The sequence below is a fragment of the Euphorbia lathyris genome, chromosome 3, assembly GCF_963576675.1.
Source record: "Euphorbia lathyris chromosome 3, ddEupLath1.1, whole genome shotgun sequence".
NCBI classification, from domain to species: domain Eukaryota; kingdom Viridiplantae; phylum Streptophyta; class Magnoliopsida; order Malpighiales; family Euphorbiaceae; genus Euphorbia; species Euphorbia lathyris.
In genome coordinates this window covers 1,750,191-1,760,207 of record NC_088912.1, presented here as the reverse complement: position 1 = coordinate 1,760,207, position 10,017 = coordinate 1,750,191, and the positions used below count along the sequence as shown (strand labels likewise).

Sequence of the window (10,017 nt, the reverse complement as noted above, 5' to 3'; positions counted from 1 at the left end):
CTGACTCAAGGAAAGACACAAGCTTAGTCACCAGTTGACTAAGCTTGTGTCTTAAATCTACTTAGCGCCGCTGTGTAAATGATACAGATCGGGTAACGGGCGATAGTTTTCAATCGTAAACTACCAAAGATTTTCTCAAGCTAAACTTGAAGGAGCCGTGAAACCCCCAGATTTACAAGCTAAACTTGAAGGAATTAGAAATCCCCATTGTTAAGAGGGATGAACCCTAAAAACACTCTCAAAGAGAAGTTATAATTTGATTGATAAAAGTTGTTTATCCTTACAAAGATGGGGGTTTAAATACCTCCCCTAAAGAAAACCAAAGACCTAATTACCCCTACTAGGGTTACAACTAAGGAAGGTAAATAAAGGGTAAAATAGGTGATACGCCCCGATAATTCAGTACAAAGGTACAAGTACGGATTGTCAGGGTTGTTGGTGAATTCCTTCGGGAGAAAGTAAACCTGAAGATCCGCCCAGGAATAGCTTGAGGATCCGCCTCTCGTACACCCCAGTGATCCGCCACTCTAGTGCCCCTCTTAGGACCCGCCAGGATGTGTCAAGGATCCGATGCGCCTAGGATCCGCCGGTTCTAGTGAGTGATGAAGAAAATAAAACTTAAATAGGCAAAATGTATATCCTTCCTTGTTTAAGGAAGGAAGGCTTGCACTATCCATCCTTAAACAATGGAGGAAAGTTCACTCCTTATAAAGGAAGTAATCTCTAGGACCCGCCTCAGTTATTCAGCCAGTATACGCCATTAGGTGAGCATGTTGTCGTATTGCCCATATCTAAATATGATCTGCCAGGATTCAATGTAGAGTGAGATCCGCCAATCTGGGTCGAAGTAGATGCAATAGGTAGATCCGCCGAAGTAGATATACATTGACAGAAATACAATGAATAGATATGCCAAGGTAGCTCCACTCAGGTAGATAGTGGAAGTAGATACGTCGACGAGTAGATACGCCAATATAGATATGTCGAAGTAGATCCGTCTAAGTAGATACACTGAAGTAGATACGTTGAGTAGACCCATCGAAGAGATCCATCGAGTTGATCCCTCGAAGAGATCCTTCAAAGGAGATCCGCCGACGAGATCCATCAAGGAGATCCGTCAAAGGAGATCCATCGGAGAGATCCGCAGAGTAGATCCGTCGAAGAGATCCGTTGATGAGATCCGTCGAGGGGGATCCGTCAAAGGAGATCCATCAAAGGAGATCCGTCAAAGGAGATCCATCGGAGAGATCCATCAAAGGAGATCCGTCAAAGGAGATCCATCAGAGAGATCCGTCAACGTAGATCCATCGGAGAGATCCATCAAAGGAGATCCGTCTAAGAGATCCGCCCAGGTAGATACACTTAAAAGAAAAAAAAGATATACTAGAACTTTAAGTGTGCCTTCCTCCTCTTCTGGATCACTTTCCCCACATACCTGACGAAATTTGTTACCTTGCTACTTCCCTAACCTGCACTTGGAATTTGTTGAAAAGATGTCCGCATCATACTCTCTTTCTTAAAAAAAAAAAGAAATAGGATCGCACTTGTCTTTAAACATCAGCAGACCATACGCTCTTTATCACTTGACGTGCCCCTCCCATTCGCCAAGTGTTGCATGAAGCTCTTCATCGTCATCATCATAGGGGTACTCAGTTTGGCTCCATCCAACATCCTCCAACTCATCATCACAGTAGAACCTATCTTCATTATCTTCATAATTAGGAGCTCCGCTTTGGTTCCACTCAAGGCTCCTTGATTCAGCTTCATACACCCTACCTTCATCAGCTTCATAAGTATATTCATTTTGGTTCCACTCACCATCATCCAACTCATCATCACAATGAAATCTGTTCTCATCATCTTCATAGGTAGCCTCACTTTGGCTCCACTCAGTGATCTGATGCTCATCTTCATCATGATAGGTTTCGTCATCCTCATCATAATCAAGTTCATTTTCATGATGACGAAATATACCTTCATCATATAGCTTACCATCAAAATCACTCTCTTCCCCTTCAATCCCATTCCTGGACCCATTATCATCATACTCAAGTTCATTGTTGCTATCCAGCTCATTCTCATAATGGTCCTCCTCTTTATCAATCTTCCACTCGAGTTCATCTCCTTCATGATTATTTTCAAATTCGTACAGCTCCTCTTCCTCCACCCAATCTTTCCCATGACCTCTCGCTTCCATCCGCTCCTTCTTATAGTTCAAGCCGATCACTCCATTTACCGAGTGGTCCGACTTAAACGACGTTCGACATCCGAGCATTGTTGATCCGCCAACATCTCTCCCATCACCATAGCCATCAACCCCCACACATAAAATAAATTCCTCATCAGCCTTAAGAGGATCCGCCAGCCCAAGGTCACCCTCCACTACTTTAACAATACGGCTACCGCCGCCATTAAGCATACACGTGAAGTTTTGTTTAAGGGGCATTTCATCAAACACATAGTACGCACCATTTTCTACTTGAACTTCTTCAAAGTTCCTACATGCTAACCCTTCTTCCTCCTCATTCACAGATACATTTAGGTCCTCATTCACAAAGTCATTATCAACAACTCCACAATGAGAAATTAAATCACTCACAACATCACAAATAACCAAATCCTCACAACTAGTAGGCATACCCATAACTTCCACATCAAGAACTGAAAGTTTTGGAGTTACCTCTCCCTTGCGCAACAGTGGACAGATTTGGTATGAATCTTTAGGAGGGGAGATGGTGTTTTCTCCTTCTTGCTTTTGTTGGGCTCGACGTTGTCGTCTCCGGCTATTTCGGCTGCTTCTGGTTCCTCTTTGCAGATTCTCCATCCTTTCTTGCTCCATGTTTTCTATTGTCTTTCTCCTTACTTCGGCAAGCTTGAAATCCATCTCTTCAAGCTCGGCTTGCCATTCTTCAAAGCTCTTGTCAGTGGCTAACATCGTCGAAAGAAGTTTCGGATCAGGAAACGATCGGCTCTGATACCAACTGATACAGATCGGGTAACGGGCGATAGTTTTCAATCGTAAACTACCAAAGATATTCTCAAGCTAAACTTGAAGGAGCCGTGAAACCCCCAGATTTACAAGCTAAACTTGAAGGAATTAGAAATCCCCATTGTTAAGAGGGATGAACCCTAAAAACACTCTCAAAGAGAAGTTATAATTTGATTGATAAAAGTTGTTTATCCTTACAAAGATGGGGGTTTAAATACCTCCCCTAAAGAAAACCAAAGACCTAATTACCCCTACTAGGGTTACAACTAAAGAAGGTAAATAAAGGGTAAAATAGGTGATACGCCCCGACAATTCAGTAAAAGGTACAAGTACGGATTGTCAGGGTTGTTGGTGAATTCCTTCGGGAGAAAGTAAACCTGACGATCCGCCCAGGAATAGCTTGAGGATCCGCCTCTCGTACACCCCAGTGATCCGCCACTCTAGTGCCCCTCTTAGGACCCGCCAGGATGTGTCAATGATCCGATGCGCCTAGGATCCGTCGGTTCTAGTGAGTGATGAAGAAAAAAAAAACTTAAATAGGTAGAATGTATATCCTTCCTTGTTTAAGGAAGGAAGGCTTGCACTATCTGTCCTTAAACAAGGGAGGAAAGTTCACTCCTTGTAAAGGAAGTAATCTCTAGGACCCGCCTCAGTTATTCAGCCAGTATACGCCATTAGGGGCGCATGTTGTCGTATTGCCCATATCTGAATATGATCTGCCAAGATTCAATGTAGAGTGAGATCCGCCAATCTGGATCGAAGTAGATGCAATAGGTAGATCCGCCGAAGTAGATATACATTGATAGAAATACAATGAATAGATATGCCAAGGTAGCTCCACTCAGGTAGATAGTGGAAGTAGATACTTCGACGAGTAGATACGCCAATGTAGATATGTCAAAGTAGATCCCTCTAAGTAGATACACTGAAGTAGATACGTTGAGTAGACCCATCGAAGAGATCCGTCGAGTTGATCCCTCGAAGAGATCCTTCAAAGGAGATCCGCCGACGAGATCCATCAAGGAGATCCGTCAAAGGAGATCCATCGGAGAGATCCATAGAGTAGATTCGTCGAAGAGATCCGTTGATGAGATCCGTCGAGGGGGATCCGTCAAAGGAGATCCATCAAAGGAGATCCGTCAAAGGAGATCCATCGGAGAGATCCATCAAAGGAGATCCGTCGAAGAGATCCATCAAAGGAGATCCATCAAAGGAGATCCGTCAAAGGAGATCCATCAGAGAGATCCGTCAACATAGATCCATCGGAGAGATCCATTAAAGGAGATCCGTCTAAGAGATCCGCCCAGGTAGATACACTTAAAAGAAAAAAAAAGATATACTAGAACTTTAATTGTGCCTTCCTCCTCTTCTGGATCACTTTCCCCACATACCTGACGAAATTTGTTACCTTGCTACTTCCCTAACCTGGACTTGGAATTTGTTGAAAAGATGTCTGCATCAGTAAACCTTTTCTCAAAGAAAAGAAGTCAGCCTTAACGGACAAAATTTTAAATAGTTCCTATCCTCCCTTTGGAACTAATCTTGTCACGTTATACGGGACCAACAAGTGGTATCAGAGCTTAAAAGACTTGGCAAGATCTTTACTGGGGAAGAGCAAGTCAAGAAGATACTGAGGAGCCTTCCCAAAAGCTGGCATGCCAAGAAAACTGCTGTTGAGGAAGCTCAAGACTTGACCACCTACAAGTATGACGAACTCATTGGATCTCTGCTGACCCATGAGATCTCAATGAAGAACTTTGAGGTGAAGGAGAAGTCTGAGGACAAGAAGCAAAAGTCTCTTGTCATGAAAGCTGACTCCACTGATGGGAGCTCAACAGATGATGAAGAGATGGCCATCACTAGTACAGAAATGCTTACTTGTGTCGCACTTTTTCAGGTTGTTGTGTCGCACTTTTGTGCGACACAACAGGGGTGTGACACAAGAACTTTGCATCGCTCTTGAGAGCGACACAAGCTACTCACCTGTTGTGTCGCACTTGTCACGCGTGCGTTACAATAGAGCGATAACTCTTGTGACGCGCTTTTAGAGTGCGCGACACAACATATGATAATTATTGTGACGCGCTCCAAGGATGCGTGACACAAGCTCCCCAATTAATCTGGTACACTTTGTATCGCCCCTTCCTCACGCGCGACGCAAAATATTGATATTTTTTTTAAAAAAAAATTACAAAATTTTTCAACACCTAGCATAAAATTTTAACAAGTCTAACCTCTTTTCCAGAAAGAAATGTCAGTAATAATCTACTAACAATGGTGAAATACAAGACTAGAATAATAATTGCTCATACAACACGTCACACATACACATGCATGTCTTTATCACAGAAAATTTCTACAATGGAACGGATCCAGTACTGACCGCTCAGTCACAGTAGAATTTTTGGTATCAGGGCCTTCAAGAATAATGCTATAAAAATTTCTTTACAAGAATATGAAGTGTTAATCTAGACACCCAAGAAAGTCCGACACTGGGTTTCTGAGTGTTGCTTTGCTTGTCGAACCCTCTCAGTTCTTTCTAACTGCAGCCGCTTCTCCCAGTATTCATGGCATCTGTCATCAGTTCAGAAATATTATAAATTAGTTAAGAAGAAGAAAAACATTAAATTAAATTAAATTAAACACCTTCGCCTCAGTAAAATATGAAGTTGATCCATGTGTACGACTCCTTCAAAAACTCCAGCCTATGGATCATAAAAACAAAATAATCACTGGCTGAATAATGTAATAACAACTCAAGTCATGTAATGTCTTTATTATAACCTCTCGGCATAAAGGGCATTTATGTTTAGGCTCAGCCGCCTTTAAGTCCATCCATAATTATCACCGAAGCAGCAGAACAAGCACACATGTAGCAGAATATATGGCCACATCTTAGACAAACTAGATCAAAAACTGTATCCTGTACCAAAACGATCGAATCGAACCGAATTCTCAAATGATTTAACTTAATTAGTATGCATATGTATATATAGGTAGCTTACCAAGCATATTGAACAAGTCAAATCAATATCAAGCTTGAGAGAATCAAAGAGCTCCCAAGAGAGTGAAGGCTTTTTTTCATCATCAAATATGAGGGAGCAATGTTGGGACAGCAAGGAAGATTGAGATTCCTTGACGTTTTCTTCACTTAAATTGATGTGGAAAGCCATAAATAAGTTCACGAAGCCAATGGGACTGAAGAATCTCAATCTGAATGCTCTGTGCTTGCTTATTAAAGCTCCCAACTACTGCTGACATTTTATGGTCAGACTGAAGCTAATTCTAACTAGTCTAACCTCTTTTCTAGAAAGAAATCCAAGAGAGGTCTTTGGAGGAACAATTCTCAACAATTTGTACCTCAGCTTTATGGTAACTATTTTCTATTGTCTTGATATTTCTATAATTGATAATTAGCTTGATTCAATTAATCAGATTCCAAAAGCCATCTAATTTTAAGTGGTATAATTACTAGTAATGAAATTGGAAGCCATATATATGGAGTTCTACTACTGAATTTGAAATTTTAGTACAATTTCCAATTACTGATATGGTCTTTATTTTTGTTAATAGAGATATTTCATTCAGGTTCAGGACTAGGAAATGCTCTACTAACAGAAAACATCAACATGCTATTTGAGAAGCTAAAATTGTCACCCACAGAGTTAACATAAATTATTATCCACAACTTTATTAAGTTAACAATAACCATAGCATTATCATGGAGAGAAAGAAAGTGCAGGTGCATTAGCATTAAACAATCAAGAGTAGTTGGTAAGTAATATTGGGGGAAAATAACAATTTGTGCAAAAGAGGTGGAGATCATTATTAACATAAAGTAAATTCTGGCGGTTTAAGTCTGAAATCATGCCAAATACTAACATTGCACTATACTATGATCCTCACTGTACTATGATCCTAGTCACTCTTTAAGCCGAATGATTTCACTGACTAGGGTGTCATGGCCAACACGGACCAGTTCATATATAGCAGCGCCATTCCTTCAATTTCTATAAATCAATCTTAGAGAAAATATATTCTCGTGCTATGAGAGATAAAGGATGAACTAAGAGATGACTTGACAATACACGAATAGTCAGCTAATTTCTAATTCATTTTGCAGCATTGATACTTTGAAACAAAATGAATGGCGAAATCACAATGGAAGTACATTCTTAATTTGGTTCGAAGACTGAATTTTACAAGAAAAAGAGGAAAGCCAGGACTACTTATACATACATGAAGCAAATGTTTATGAGCTCTAGCAAAGGAGTGCTCTGTTTTTCTTTATTATCATCTAATTTAATATCTTTGCTACTACACATACACCTATTATTACTTATAAAAGGAATTTAGACAAACAACACATGCTGCTCTCATAGAACTGGAAGAACACTATATAATATACTTGCAGCTAAACTCTGTTTTTGACCGACTCAATCTGCATAAAAAATTTAAAACTGGAAGCCTAATCTTTAAAATCTCGGGAGTTTAGAGGCTTAATCATATATATTTTAATATCTACTTATTCAACATCTTATATCAAGTCACTGATTTTCAATTTTTACAAGCAATAAATCATTCATCAATGGACTCAATACTTATAACCGTGAAACTTCAAGGAACGAGACGTGAGTTATGCATCAAACATAGGCACCACCAAATAAAGTTATTGCAATTAATTACACATACATATGTTAAAATAACATTCCTATTAATCAATATATATATAATCGGAACAGATACGGAATTTAGACAAACAACACTGTTAAGCCCAAAATATACCTAAAATATCATTAACATTTACATCATTTTTATTACGAATTTGTGTTATTTATATCTGTTTAGATTACTTTTACTTTCGAATATCTTTCTTTCTTGCAAGGTACTTGAATATTTGGTAAAATCCAAATAGGAACGAAAAAGGATCTAAAACAGAAGAAAAACCCTTCAAAAGGAGTCAAAGACGACGTAAATCGAAAGCACCAAGTCGAAGACACGAACGAAAGCGAAGAACAAAGGAAACCTGCCGGGCCGCGACAGAGGATCCCAGACCTGCGGCCGCGACACGCGCGGTACAACCAATTCTCCCCTTCGTCCGTCGCTCAGCTCAGTGCTATGTCATTCACGGCCGCGGATTACTATCCTCGGTAAGTGCAGAAATTCACCAAGAGCATTTAACACATGCTGAAAATCCAAGAAACGCGTTCGTTCAAGTGGATAAAGACGTCCTTTCACAACGGACACGACTCTTAACCAACAGATACATCACTTCAAACACAACCCTTCAACATCTATAAATTAAGAGTTGATGTTGAGAAAAAGTGTAATGAAATGCTATAATATAGATATAGAAATCAGAGCGTAGAACTTATGTCGAAGTTCTAAGTAAAAACATTTCGAGAGTTAGAAATTAGATTCTGTACAAAACACGATGAGGTACACATATTGTTTATAGTTTAATTACAACTCAGTAGCGTTTAGACATTGTTCCAGTTTTAGTTTGCATCATGGTAGTGGCCGACCGAATCCCTATTACGAAGTTACAGCGAGAAGATTGAGTAAAGTGTTCGCCCCCGAGCCTGACAACCTCCTAGGAAACCCAAGGAAGCGGAACCGATCAAGCCCTTCACTTGCACGCCCTCGAAGAACTCGATGCTCCTTATTCTCTGTAAACTTGTATCAATTTACATTTCATCTAATAAAGTCTGTTCTATTCGACAAATCGTTATGCAGCACTTATGGTAACCAATCCAATATAAGTGAGGCTGGTGTTTTCATTAATATGCACTTGAATTCAAAATCATTACAAGGAAATTTTGTTGAACACTTAGGCAAATTATCATCTCGAAAGAGTGTTAATTTGAGTAAGGGCAACTATCCCGAAAGGGTTTTGTCGCGTTCAAAGCCAATTAATTAGACGTTCCGTCATTTATTTCATCATCATAATAATACAAAGTTTAAGTTGTTTTCTTTGCTTAATGCAAATGAACAAATTCATTCCTTTTTCTAATAAGTTCTAAATGTTCCTGTTTTGTAAAATTCATCCTTAAAATCAGAAGATCTTTCTAACAATCGATTTATTCTAAATATATAATCTTATTCCATCATTTTCAAATACTCAAAGTTTTCAAATTCAATCAAATAAATTTCCTAAATTCAATTAATCCAATTTTCACTTTTTATTTACATTTTATAAATCTAACAAGTTCGAAATTAAAGATTCAAAAATAAGTTTTTCGTTAAAAAACGTATCTCTGTGGGATCGATATTTTTATTACTACAAGCGAAACCGTGCACTTGCGGAAATCGCTCAACAAGTTTTTGGCGCCGTTGCCGGGGATACGCCAAAATTTTTGACAAAATTTTTATTTTTCGCATTTTATTTTCGAATCTAGGTTTATACATTATTTTTATACAACTTTTATATTTTATTTATTTTCAGTTTTATAACATATTTGCTTTCAATTTTGTTTTGAAGGTAGTTTGGCTCGTGTTACAATTTCAAGTTGATGCGTAGTTCACGAAATTCGGGCACGCCACCAGATCCTTTTGATCTAGAAATTGAAAGAACACTTAAGAAAAACAAGAAAAACAACAAAAACAAAGACAAAACACCCTTAAAAACCAAAGTAGTCCAGCCAGAAATTATGGCCGATCCACCGACACTTATGGATTACGCTAGGCCAGGAATGGCCGGTGTAACTAATAGTGTAGTTAGACCCCGTATAAATGCAAATCAATTTGAAATTAAGCCTGCTTTGCTTAATATGTTGCAAAACAACATAACGTTTTACGGATTGCCTAACGAAAACCCTAATGCACATTTGACAAATTTCTTAGAAATTTGTGACACTTTTACAATTACTGATGTAACAGCCGAAGCAATCAAACTTCGCCTCTTTCCTTTCACTTTGAAGGATAAGGCAAAAATTTGGTTAACTTCTATGCCTGCTGCAACATTTGAAACTTGGGATCAATTAGCCCAAGCATTTTTACAAAAATATTTTCCCTTAGCAAAAACCGCA

General features: G+C 39.0%; 1 pseudogene; it reads right to left on the bottom strand.

Moving 5' to 3' along the window:
• Window positions 1–5,457: 5,457 nt before the first annotated feature.
• LOC136222497 (probable E3 ubiquitin-protein ligase BAH1-like 1) lies at window positions 5,458–6,250 on the bottom strand (annotated as a pseudogene).
• Between the last annotated feature and the right edge of the window lie 3,767 nt (window positions 6,251–10,017).